This window comes from Myotis brandtii, unplaced genomic scaffold, assembly GCF_000412655.1.
Source record: "Myotis brandtii unplaced genomic scaffold, ASM41265v1 scaffold36, whole genome shotgun sequence".
Taxonomy (NCBI): domain Eukaryota; kingdom Metazoa; phylum Chordata; class Mammalia; order Chiroptera; family Vespertilionidae; genus Myotis; species Myotis brandtii.
Window position 1 is genome coordinate 2,571,361 of NW_005363836.1, and position 14,638 is coordinate 2,585,998.

Below are 14,638 nucleotides of genomic sequence, written 5' to 3' on the forward strand. Positions count from 1 at the left end.
GAGGAATCTGACACCATGCCTGATGAATAGCACTGTCCAGTTCTGTGAGATTTGATGGTTGTGGAACCAGCTGCCTGATGGCTCTTTTAATTGATTATAGTACAAACAGTGTTGTACTGTATTGCATTGAGATCTGGTGATTGTGGGGGCCCCCTGAGCAAGTTAAAGTCTCCCTCATGTTCTTGAAACCACTCCTGCACAATACGAGCACCATGGCATGGCGCATTGTCTTGTTGGAAGAAGCCATCTCCATTGGGATACACCATCAACATGTTAGGATGAACCTGATCAGCAACGATACTTAGGTATGTTGTGCTATTCAGACGTTGTTCCACACAAATTAAAGGGCCCAAATCATGCCAGGAAAACATGCCCCAAACCATAACACTGCCCCCACCAGCTTGAAGGGTTGTACTCATGCATGTGGGGTGGGTGCTTTCATGCTGTTTCCGCCAAATTCTCACTCTGCCATCTGCATGATGCAACTGGAAATGTGATTCATCGGACCACATGACTTTTTTCCAATGCTCAACTGTCCAATCCTTGTGTTCCTGTGCAAATTAGAGATGTTTTATCTTGGTAACTGCAGACAGCAAAGGTGTTCGAACAGGCCTTCGGCTTCCATATCTCATATGATGCAGTGTACAGCTAATTTGCCTATAAACGTCAGGTGGTCATAATAATCTGGCTACTCATAGTAATATATATCCCACGTTGAAAGGCTGTTAAATCGCATTGTTTACCCTTATCTTCAGAAAAAAATCACTTCTACTGTCGTGGTAAACAACCTGCTTCCCTATTTATAAAGGCCGGGCCCTCTAGCAACTTCAGCTTGAAATTATAGCTAATTTGCCTACAAATGTCAGATGGTCATAAGAATCTGGCCACTCAGTGTAATATTTGTTTATTTTCTGCTTCTTCCTCTAGAACAGTGGTTCTGAACCTTGGCTGCACATTAGAATCACCTGGGAATCTTTTTAAAATCCTGATTTCTGGGCCTCACCCTCCAGAAATTCTGTTTCTTTGTTATGGGGTGGGGCCACAACATTAGTAACAAAGAAACAGAATTTCCGGAGGATGGGGCCCAGAAATCAGAATTTTAAAAAGATTCCCAGGTGATTCTAATATGCAGCCAAGGTTGAGAACCACTGCTCTACTAGGAAGCAACTATAGACTAGGAAAAGTGTCAGGGTGAAGGTGATGAAGGCTGGCCCAGCAGTTCTTGGATTTGGAGATGGCAGAAGGAGAGCAAGAACCAAGTAATGCAGGTAGACTAGAATCTGGAAAGGAAAGAAAATGGGTTCTCCCCCAGAGCCTCAAATGTAGCCTTTCCAATACTTTTATTTTAGCAGAGTGAGACTTATTTTGGACTTCTGACCTATAGAAAAGAAAGATCATAAATTCGTGTTGTTGTAAGCCACTACCTTTGCGGTAATTTGTTACAGCGGCCATAAAAAACTAATACACCTCCCTTGGCTGCTGTTCTTTTCAGGCCAACAGCAATTTTGGTAGATGTCAGAGTATATGGATGTGTCAAATTGAGACTTCCTTTATTACACTTTTTGTCTAGCTCTCATCCATTGATTATTCCTTCTTTGGAAGACCAGTAAAGAAACATTTTCCCACAGTGAAGTTCTGTAGCCATAAGTTACAGATACAAAGCTTGATTATATGCTTTAAGAGCCTATTTCATTCTTCTCTGTTAGTCTTGAACATACTTTTTGAGAGAATGAAATACTGAATGGATAAGCATATAAGTGGCCTAATGTTTACTCTCCCACTAAAACTAGTGTAAATATTTCCCACCTGGAGTAAAGATCAATCCCCTTTTTCTCTCTCTAATGGAATGCCAAGAGTTTCCTTAACAATTTCCAAATTGGAACTCAACCTTAAATTACTCATGTTTTCTAATTTTCAGCGGTAGCATAAAAATAAGACATCAGAGCAAGTGCTTCATTCAAACAACATGTAGAAACCATAATAATTATTTTTTTTAACTTCTGAATCTATTATCCCAAATACAATCATATTCTCAAAACAAATGATATCTCCAAGCCAGGTCAGTCTTGCTTTTATATGTCAGGAACAGGTAGCATTATATGGGAAAGAAAGAGAAAAAGAATCCATAAAAGGGAAAGTTTTAGCCCTACCAGAATCTTCTTCGATTTATGCAATGTCTATAGAAAACTCCTCTTAACTTATTTGGAAAAGAATCCACAATGGAGGGTTTCATTTTTACAGCATGCTTTCATATTCTTAAGAAGCTATGGCATTTGAGACACTCCTACTTCCTTGGAAATTCAGAAATGGTTCTCTCATGTTCTATTACCCTTTGCCATTTCCATTCTCCTTCCAAGCCAACACAGCTGTGCTCTTACAATATTTTATTGCTTTTTTTGTTGGTTTCTTTTTTCTCCACTAAATATAGTAGAGAGGTTAGCATCTTGTCTTCTTCAGCATGACAATGGGGCACTAGAGAATCCCGGTTCTGCCCATTAGAAATGTGGCCCAATGTGTAGTGAACTTGATCAGCTATTCTTGGGAAAGAGTGAGGGAATGGGTACAGATGGAGAGACCAGATATGTAACTTCAACCATAGTTATCCTATCATGTATAGAGTTGTGTGGGAATCTCCTCAATAAAATGTGAATTTAGGAAGAAAAATATTCCCTGCTAACACATCATTAGCTAGGAACAATGTACCTCATCATTTTGAAAGTCATCTAATGTATGGGTGATGTCTTGTTATAAACCTTCTAAATAACACTGCTGTTAAATGATTTGCCAGTGATACTTATTTTATTATGACAGCTTTGCTTTAGAGATGTTCATAATGAGACGGCTGAAAGGCCATTAATTGTGAAATGTTAACATAATATAACATTTTACATAATTCCAGACAAAAATGTGGAAGTTTATTGACTATTACTGTACAGTCATGTGCCACAGAATGACGTTTCACCAGTGATGAACTGCATATTTGATGGTGGTTCTTTAACATTGTAATGGAGCTGAATTTCCTGTAAGAAATGGAAGGCTATGTGGTTAAGGAGGATTTTTTTTTTCTCTGATGGGGGTAATATCTTTGGGACGTAGCAATTGATTCCTTCTTATTCAGAGCACCTCAGTTTTGAGTGTATAGATTACATCCCAATCAGTCAGCCACTGACCTGTTTCAGCACAGCAGAGCCTGTCCCTCCTGCACTGCTTTTTAAGGGGTGATACAACCCTCCTGGATCTAGCTTTATGGTCTTAAGAGTGCATTGCTGTAAATTCTTTGTTGAGGACCTAAGATCCTATACAAGGACACAGGTCCTCAGGAGCTACCTTAACACATATTAAGTGCTATTGACACCTCAGTAAAAGCTTTCTATGTGTGGAACCAGCCTGTCCCAGGACTTAAAAATATGTTTAGGTCACAATGATGTAAAACATAGATAAGTTTTATTTCTTCCATCAATTCAATGCCAGAGAGAGACCTTTGTATCAGACAGGGTCAAAGGGACTAAGAATGGAGTCCTCAGTTCTACACTCCCTCCATGTTAAAATTCCTCTTTAAAAAAAAAAAAAAGAATACCACAAAGTTCCTCAATCTTACTACTGCTCCAACATGCAATGGCTAAAATGACATTGTCAAGACAATTCCATATGTCCCTTTATTTCCCCATCTTGATTTCTTATTCCTACTGATCCTCAGGCTACCTTTTACTCCCTCCTCTCAGTCACTATTATGGTGACTTATGCCTTACCCAGCCAGTTTATCCTCGATATTTTCAAGCAATCCAGCCCTCATCCGTGTTTATGGAGCAGCATTGACAGCTTTGATGTTCTGTCTCTGACCCTGTCGAAAGGAAGCAGGGAGAGGGCTGTGGGGCAGTGTTTATAAAGTCCACAGCAGTGCACAGTGATGTCCTAGGTCAGTGATGGCGAACCTTTTGAGCTCGGCATGTCAGCATTTTGAAAAACCCTAACTTAACTCTGGTGTCGTGTCACATATAGAAATTTTTTGATATTTGCAACCATAGTAAAACAAAGACTTATATTTTTGATATTTATTTTACATATTTAAATGCCATTTAACAAAGAAAAATCAACCAAAAAAATGAGTTCACGTGTCACCTCTGACATGCGTGTCATAGGTTCGCCATCACTGACCTAGGTCTTCACATTCACTCACCACTCACTCACTGACTCACCCAGAGCAACTTCCAGGCCCGTAAACCCCATTCTTGGTAAGTGCCCTATACAGGTGTATCACTTTTTTACCTTTTATACCACATTTTTACTGTACCCTTTGTATGTTTAGATGTACAAATACATATCATTGTATTATACAGTATTTAATACAATAACATGATGTGCAGGTTTGGAGCCTGGAAGCGATATGCTATACCACATATCCCGGGTGTGTAGTAGGCTATGCCATCTGGCTTTGTGCAAGTGCACTCTATGATAGCACAATGATGAAACACCCAATGACACATTGCTCTGAACATATCCCCATCATAAAACAGCACACCATTGTGTAAAGAATAATTTTTTACAATATAATGAAAATAATCTCAGGCAAATGTAAGATCATAAGCTTAAAGAAAATCAATAAACTGGTCAATTATTTTCTTACCTATTTTTATTTTCTATTGAAAATAATACATTACAATAATGTTAACCTTCATATTTCTAACAACAAGAACTCAATCCCATAAATGAACTAACCTTTTAACAAAAGTAAGATGATGTGGGAACATGATCACTCCTCTGCGCACAAATTCCAACCCAGTTGTTTTAATGGATGCTGATTGTTCTGTATGAATTACAGAAGTAATCATACCTTTTTTATTTTGATCATAGAGAAGAGATTAAAAAAAAGAAGATACTGATGAAAGTATTTGAAAATAATTGGAGAGTTTAATTTTTCTATTTCTCCCAAATGAAAGTAGGTTTACTTATTCATAATTATTGAAAAAAATCTATTTTTGATAAAAATTCACCCCAAATAGATGAATGTAGGAAAAAAAATGCTTATAATAATACCATGTTAAAAATAATCATTGCTAATGATTTGGGGTATGTTCTTCCAAATGCATTTTCTAGCATACATGGCTTTTATAAAAATGGAATATAATGTACATATTGCTTTGCATATTATCATCTTTCACAATACAATATACTGTGGTCCTATTCCCATGTCAATAAATATATGCCTATGTCTTCTTTATAAATTGCTTTATTTCTATAGTGGACATTCAAAATATAAGAACATATATGTCAAATATAGTAGGCATATTACAAAATCTGGACATTCCATATTTCATGTAACCATCTATACTAATAAAAGGGTAATATGCTAATTAGACCGGGAGACCTTCTGGACGTCCTTCTGGACAAAGCCATGGTGGCAGGGCCAAGGCAGAGGCAGTTAGGGGCCATCAGGCCAGGAGGGGAGGGCAGTTGGGGGTGAGCAGGCTGTACCCTGAGATATTTCAAAGGCCTGTTACCCCAGATGCAAAAAAGACAACAGACAGGCTCGATTAAGGCCAAGACCGGCCCTTGTTGGGCAGGTGAGGTTAGGAGCCAGTGGTCCCGGATTGCGAGAGGGATGTCCCAGATTGGAGAGGGTGCAGGCCAGGTGGAGGGACACACCCCTATGCATGAATTTCGTGCACTGTACCACTAGTATTTTATAAATAAAATTGTGGTGAATATGCATCTTCTTCTTTTGTGGGGTCACTGTAGGTGAAGAAAATTATTTCAAGGAATATTTATTCATATTTTACTGTTTTTGGTACAAATTGTTACATTTCCCTGAAGAAAATTTATATAAAATTTCCTACTATTATTTTGAAGAGTGCTTATTATAAGACTGTGTTGAAAAATATTCTTACTTTCTTCATCATTCAAGAAGGAATAACAAATCATTCTTTTCTACAAAATAACTGGAAATAATCATTTAAAAATTAATTTTTGTTAATATTTGAGTATAAAAAAGTATCCCTATTTTATTTGAAATATATTTGGTTGTGGATGAGGCTAGATATCTTCATATTTTTGAACATTTTTTGAAATTATCTGCTTGTGTTATATACCTATTTTAAAAAGGATTTTTAATATTTAATTACATACTAGTACATTTTTTCTGGTTAAAAGAGTGATCTAATCATTTTATCATGTTTTATAAATATTTTAAGATATTATTAATGGGGTATTACAGCCCATTCTTGAATGTGTCTCAATTTCTTAGATATGACTATATGAAATTTCTGTTCATACATTCAAAAAGTTGAATATTAGCAATTTCATACCATTAAACCTAATACATAACCAGTTTTTAAAGACAATTTATTGAAGTTGTTTCTAATGCTTTAATATTACATGTTTTTTTAAATGTTATTGGGAAACCGATTAATAGTCTAAATAACAATTAGAAGTGACTATAAAAATAAAGTTTTCCCAAAGGATGCCATTAAATATTTTATTCTGTTGGCATTTGTAATACTCCTGAAATATTAAATTTTCAACTTAGAATTAATACAATATTTTAGCATAATGAAATCTATAGTAATATATAGTCATATAAAATAAACTGAAATTGAAGTGTGTGAAATTTACTTTAATCAATAAGTATATGTGATTCATGTCTCTTCTGTATAATTTGTTGCTTTCAAATGTCTATAAAGAAGATAAATGTTGTATATTTGGACAAACTGCTCTGAAAACATATTTCTGCTTCAAAAGCATCCCTGTTTCCATAGATTTGTAACAGGCAATAAAATTTTATTTTAAGTTTAGGTTTTGTTTTGCAGATGCTATACAACACATATATACAGAAAAAACTATATAAGAAAAAGAAAGACAATTAACCTTTATTAATTCCTTATTTTATGCCTGGCAATTTATTTACACTTGTTTATCAAGTGGATTAATATTCTCTCATGATTATATGCTGATCAATATGGTGTAAGGCTGCCATATTTAAGAAAAATAAAAAACAAAACAGAATGTCAAGTTTTAATTTCAGATAGAAACTGGACCTTTAAAAAAGCATGTTTCATTTAATATTGGACTTATAATTTTACTGAATATTTATTGTTTACCTGGAATTCAAATTTAACTGGGCATCCTGTATTTTACATAGAAACTCAAATAGGAGAAAGTTCAACAGTTTAAACAGATTTTTTTTCCTTTTGGAAATGTGAGCCTAGGTCAGTCAGATCTTCTAATTTTTCAAAAGAAATGGGGGATTCATATTTCAACATGATTTCTCATAATTTTAATGTGTCCCCAAATTATTAAAACACTTTAAATTACAGTGTAAAGTAATCGATGCATGTCTGTGGACCATGTCTGGCCTGTGGAACACCTGTGGGTATCTGAAGACGATGTAATAGGTCAAAGCTTCTCACACTCCAATGCATAGAGGAGTTACCTCAGGATTTTATTAATATTCAGGTTCTAATTTAGCAAATCTCAGGAGGAGCCTGGAATTCTGCATTCCAGACAAACTTCCAAGTGAGGTTAGTAGTTGCCTTCTGCTGACCACACTTTGAATATCAACGAATGCATAACAGGAAAAAAAAAAGGAAAGGATAAAAGAACAAGCAAGAAAATAGAAAATTAGGGTAGATATTCAACCTATAAAAGGAGACACTGAAAGCATTGGAAGAGTTGGGTAAAAGGTCTCATCCATCTATTATTGTTCTTGAAATAAAAAAGCCAATCACCTAGTGTAAAGAATAAAATCAGGACAAATGCAAATATCTAATTTCTTTAGCATATAAAACAGTGGTTCTCAACCTTGGCTGCACATTAGAATCACCTGGAAATCTTTTTAAAATCCTGATTTCTGGTCCTCATCCTCCGGAAATTCTGTTTCTTTGTTACTAATGTTGTGGCCCCATCCCATAACAAAGAAACAGAATTTCCGGAGGATGAGACCCAGAAATCAGGATTTTTAAAAGATTCCCAGGTGATTCTAATGTGCAGCCAAGGTTGAGAACCACAGATATAAAACATTTTAATAAAGTTATCTGATTTGGAAAAATAAGCAACTTAGCTAACTATGGGAATGGCGAGGTGTTAGCTATATGCACACAGACGCATGAGTGTGGCACACACAAGTATATCCTGAAAGGCTATTAATGCACATAAAGATATATTTTCACATGTCCCACCACTTTGTGATTCAGCTGCCCCTTGGGAAATACATTAAAGGTGGATGTATACAGATAATTATCAAGGTAGAGTTTTAATTGCCTCTGTTGATTGACTGCCCAATCATGAAAGTACGATAAACCACTCTGTCTGTCAGAGACAGCTGTTGGTCTCTGGAAAAGGCAAAGATGAGAGAAGGATAATGAAAGAAAGCAGTGAGATGGAAAAGGCAGAGACTTCAAGAAATGCCTAGTGCAACCATCTATCTAGAGGAGGGTGGGGATTGCAGCATCTGTTCACCTTCCTTTTTGAGAAAGGAGGAGAAAGGATATTAATAGAAGTGAGGAGAGATGGAGAAAGATGAAAGAAGGAAGAAACTTAAAACACACTACACAACCTTGAGGGCTTACATCCTAGGAAATTGTATAATGCATGTTATTTCCTATAATTTAGCATGTTCTTCCCTGCCCAAACTCGACAGGTGTTCAGTAGCTTACTGTGATTGTCAAAAAGTTAACACAAGGACCAAAGTGGTTAGCTGTGGGAACCTCTGTCAAATCAATGAAATAATTATAGCCATGCAGTTAACAATCCTGCTGATTCTAAATAGATATTTTGAGGCAGATTAGCCCATCTGCCCATGATTACAGTTACGTAATTTTTTCTTGGGTTTAAAGTGATCACACTGAAGAAATTTAAAATAGCTTTTTTTCTAATAGAAACATGTTAATTAATCTATGTAAAGAGTTTGGCAGAAATTTGCCTTTCGAAAATATCAATTCAAAATAGGCATTGTTTTATAAGGGTGATTCTTACTGAATTTGTACCAGTATATATTAACGCCTGTCACCATTTGAAGATAAGCAAATCATCCAAGGAAAATTGCTGATATTAAGGAAAACAGAGTAATTAGGCCAGTGTTACACCTACTCAATAGTGTGTCAGCCCCAAGTCAGCCCATCTACATTTCTTTTGTGGCTTGTGAATTATTGATTTATTTAAATCTACTGTTGTTTCTCGTATACTCTAAATTTTGTAATAAAGTGTAACTTGACTTGCTTAAGCCAATGGTTCTCAAAGTGTGGCCCAGCAAAGCAGTAGAATATCACTTGGAGAACTTGTTAGAAATGCAAATTATTGGGCTCCATTATAGATTTACTAAAAAAAGAAACTTTGGGGAGTGGGATCTAGAAACCTCTACTTAAAGCCCTCCAGGGCAACCTCATGCTCACTAAAGTTCCAGAACCAAAAGCTCTCTTTCTTTCTACATGTTTCTGAAAACGTCCATCTTCAAGAAAGACCTAGCGACAGATGTGACTCTTACCATTAATGTGAGCCAGGTCACTAATTTAGGCAAATTATTTATGACTGAGACATAATTTTGAATACTGCAATTTTTAATAACATTCCTAAATACTAATGTCTTTGCTTCATGGCTTGTAAGGAACCAATTTGTATTATGTAAATTTGTAACTTTTTAATAAAAGTGGAACTGGCTTAGAGTTTATCAGTATGTTATTTGCAGAATTTGTTTACAAACATTAACTTATCTGCATTACATAAAATATAAGCCAGTTGCGCTATTAATTCATGGAACCCATGGTTATTGCACCTGTGTGCTATTGCAAATCTATATCCTTGAATTACATTCAGAACAATCAGATAATAAGTGATTTTCATCCATCAGAATTCTGCAATGTCTTGATTACCTATAGTTAAGGAATGGAGTAGTTTATTTACAATTGCCATCAGGAGAATTAGCTCACAAAACTGGAGTTTGCAGTCAGCATGGCTCTTAATAAGCAATTCACATTCACTGCAAAAGTGAATCACCCATAGTTGGTAACCAGAATGTAGCTGGTAAAGTATCTATGATCATGTCTATAAGTTAAGAGAAAGTCATTTGAATAAAATTATACAAAAAGGCAAAATAAGTGATAAAAATGCAATTGGATTCTTCTCAAGTCTTACAATTAGAGCCTCTTACAATAGAGAACAATTTAAAGAGGTTTTAGCCTAGAAACACTGCACATATTTTCACCCTTGTTTAACTATGCTACTGCTAGGCAACCAAGCCAAGGGTATTAAACTTTGCTCCTAGTTTCTTCAAAAAGATATTATTTTTTTCCTCTAGTTCCAGTGTGTATCATATCAGGGCGATCAAAATACTCTTGGGGAAGTTCCGATTGCTTGCAATCCCTTCAAAAAGGGGCATTGTTTGAGAGATGCACATTGAATATTTATTCAAAATCACACAATTATTTAAATGTGGTGCATGCCCTGATTTAGAATATTGGCATTTACTAATTTGATATAAAACATTTGTGACATGTATTATATTTCTGCTAATAACTCATTTTTATAAATTGCTGATGTAGACAACAACAAAAATGTATTCAGTAAGGGTACTTTACTTCACAATGTACTTCTATTAATAGGGTAAAATTATTAAATTTATATTATTTTTCAAACAGTTTTGTGTAATTTGGAAATGAATTGGACGTGACAATGAGGTTAAGTGAGTTACTCATCAACACTTATGGTTTTGACACTGCTACGTAAGGCTACATTCTTGTTTGTTTTATTTCGTGAAATCGGGAGGTGCATACCTGTCACTTAATTAAACTTATAACAGAAATATGAAATGTTATGCCTGTTAAATTATTGTCAATAATTATTTAATGAATATAAATAATAAAGCAATGATTCGATTATGGTTAGTGATATAATTGAATGATATAAATTAATAAGAGTAATTAATTACATCAGTCTTCCAGACATGAAGCATGATACATTTTATAAAATTAGCATTTCAAATATTCTCATACTTGTTAGATTAGAAGGTGTGTTTAAATTTTCAGTTAAAATGTTGAATGTGTTAAAAAGCCTAATTTTATAGAGAATATCCCATAAATAGGTTTCAGAGCAAAATCCTTAGAAGGAAGATTATCTTGCCTCCAGGAATTATAGAAGACCTTAAAATACAAAATTATTTAAATTTGGAATTGTCACCACTCTTTATGTAGCAATTTGTTGTATCGTGATTGAATATTAATAAGACGCACCATCAGGATTTCAGAATTGGAGGTGAAAATGGTGAGGAAATGTTCAAGATATTGGTCATAAAACACTGATATAAATTCACCCTGACTTTAAAATCAGACCCAGATAAATATGTCAATAGGTAAGAAACAATATAGTAACCTTTCTTCTAGTGAATATATGAAATTGATATCAAGATAAAATGAACCCACAGTTTCTAAATTGTGTCATTTTCTAAACGTAAGATTTTTCTTTCTGGAGTTTATATGACTTTGGAAAATAAAATATCTTTGGAAAAATTAATTTTTCCCTTTTTTCATTACTGTCATTTCCCAGTCTCTGAATCAATTTCTCTGGAGCGGGAATCACTTGGCCTTAGCATTTAGGCTCAGTTCTGCCCCGTTATACTACCTGTCCTGAGTTGTACTTGAGAGTCATTTAAGGGTCTAAACCAGCACTTGTGGAATAACATCAGGGTACCCTCATTGTGATTTAATTCTCAACTGGTACCCCATTCTAATAACAGTTTCTGCCTTTTCCCTGCCCCGCATAGGACCTTACTCTCCCAGCCATGATTCCTCTGCCTGTATCATTGTCTGTGTGATCTGCCTCAGTCTTTGCTTGTCATTTTATGATTGAAATAATATTCTTTTTCTTTTCATGCTCCTCTTCTCCCCAACTCTCACCCACCTTTACTATTCAAAACCTAAACCAGAGGCTAGTCCCTGTCACCAGCCAAGAGAAACTTAATGCAAACTGCTTGCTTTGCTGCCCAGATTCTGGGGCTAATTTAAAGAAGTGCAACCATCTATCTAGAGGAGGGTGGGGATTGCAGCATCTGTTCACCTTCCTTTTTGAGAAAGGAGGAGAAAGGATATTAATAGAAGTGAGGAAATTGCATACAATTTGCTTCCATGCATACAAGTCCTTTGGTTGATCACCCAATAGTCTTAAAAACAGCAAGTCACTTAACTGTTGGGGTACTCCTCAGTGCAGATTGCTCCACTGGCTCATAGCTTGACGTATGTGATGCTGTACTACTCAGGCAAATGAAAAATAACAGTGCTTCAAAGCATGAAAGGAGAAACCACAGATATACTACATCAAGTGGCAGCTGTGTGCACTATACAGGTCCTGATACAAGCGTGTATTATGCACCTGCTATGTTTATTAAGGGAGATTATCCTATATAATAAAAGCCCAGTGACCATAATGACAGAACGACCAGAACGACCCCTCGACCAGTCACTATGAGGTGCACTGACAACCTCTCGGTTCCTTTCCCCAGCCTGCAGACTCCGATCTCTGATGGCAAATGGGGAACTGGGGTGGGTGGCAGGGGATGCGGGCAGCGCCAGGCCAAGGCCCCCACCCACCAGTCACCCACACACAGAGGGTGACTGGTGGCAGAGGTGAGGCCGGTGAGTGGGTGGGAACGGCTGACCTCTCTGTCCCTCCCCCTGGCCGACAGGCTCCCATTACTGAATGGGGAACGGGGAACAGGGGTGGGTGGCGGCAGTGGGTGGGGCCAGCTGCCAGCAGCCAGGGAAGATGGGCCTGATCGCAAGCTAGGCCTTGGGACCATACCCGCACACGATTTTGTGTGCCGGGCCTCTAGTTTTTTAATATAATTTACCATGTAACTAAACTAAGCTAAATTTGAAATTGTGGAGAGATTAAAAATGGACAGTTTTTGTTTTTGAGGATGTTGTGTTCTAGCTATGGAGGCAGAGCAAAGATGAGAAACATAAAGTATGGATGCTTAAAGGATAGTTTTAACAAGAAGAATCTAATTGCCTCTAGTTTAGAAAAGATGCACTATCGTTTTTTGGTAATTGGTGTAGGATGGCAGTGGGCATGGTGAGTAGGATACAATGTTTGAAATATAATCAAACCTGTAATTATTTTGATTTTTGTAGCTGTGGGTATTCCATGTCCACTGCTTTAGTTGCAGATAGAGAGAGAAAGGTGTGTTTGCTCTTTCCGTATTTGGTATCCACATTTCCAGTCTCAGCACTACATCCAAATGAAAGGAGAAGAGTGGTATCATCACTGAGTAGATGGCACATACCTGATATGTAAACAAGTGAGCAGTCAAAACACCCATGGCTGACATTCACTCTTGAGTGTGTAATACTTTCAGCATTTCAAATGTTTTGTAATTCAGTCAGACATATCAGTCTGAACTATAGGAAACAAACAATTCATAAATCTTCTTATTGTGAGACCTTAGAAACTAAATACTTCTTACAGTTTTCTAAACACGGATGATATATGTTGCTCAAAAGACATAACTAGGTTGAACATTATAGCAACATCTGTAGAAGCAAAATGAAAACTATCAATATGTGTCGACACCAGCAATAACTCTCTTTAACCAGCTGCATCAATTAATAAGCGTTCTGTAACAGAAGCAATACGTTTTCAAAAATGGGGAGGTACCCATCTCAACATCCATTACAATGAAAAGCAGCCTCAGAGAATACAGCCCCTCAAAGTTTAGTATGATAAATTCATCAGGTGAAAAGTTTAGCCCCTATTTCAATAAGGGAAGCCTCTGGGATCACTTGAAGGAAAAGCAGAAGAGGAAAGAGCAAATCACCTGGGAACCGCATTACCATAATTGAGCACTTAAATGCATAAGAAACAAATTGAGACCACTTAAGTAAATAAGGAGAAAGCTATGTAAAGACAGCATCAAGATGCTACAATTGATCTTTAACTGCTCCCATCTCTGGAATTAAATAAGGCTGGCACTCTCAGGACTAGTTCCTTAGCATTGAGTTAATTAGTTATGTCCCCTGCTTCTCCACTGACAGCTTGGGTTTGAACCCAAGCGCCAGCACCTGGCAGATGTGTCATCCTGGGAAAGGTTCTTATCTTCTTCAAGACTCAGTTTCCAAATAGCATTGCTTTATAGTGTCATGATTTTTAAATGAGGTCATTGGATAAGTGTTTACCATAGTGTATGGCCCATTATAAACTCTCTATAAATGTATTTAATTGTAACATGATACTAATAATTATTATATGTAATGTATATAAATATTATGAATATATATATCTATATATCTATATATATATCTTGATGTTGTCTTCATATAGCTTTCTTCTTATTTACTTAATGGTCTCAATTTGTTTCTTATGCACTATTATTATCCTATCTAATAAAAGAGAAACATGGTAATTAGCCGTACATCCGCTACCCTTGCCATTGGCTAATCACGGCTATATGCAAATTAACTGCCAGCCACAATGGCGGCCGGCAGCCATGCACTGAAGCGAACAGGGAAGCTTGCTTGCTTGCTCCAGTGACTGCGGACTCCAACGTTCCCCACCTGACTTGCCGGCCTCTCAGCTGCAACTCTAAGCAACTATGTTGCAAATATAGAAGCTAAACAAAACCCCAGAAACCGGCTTTCAGTCAGCTGGGCTTCAGCCAGCC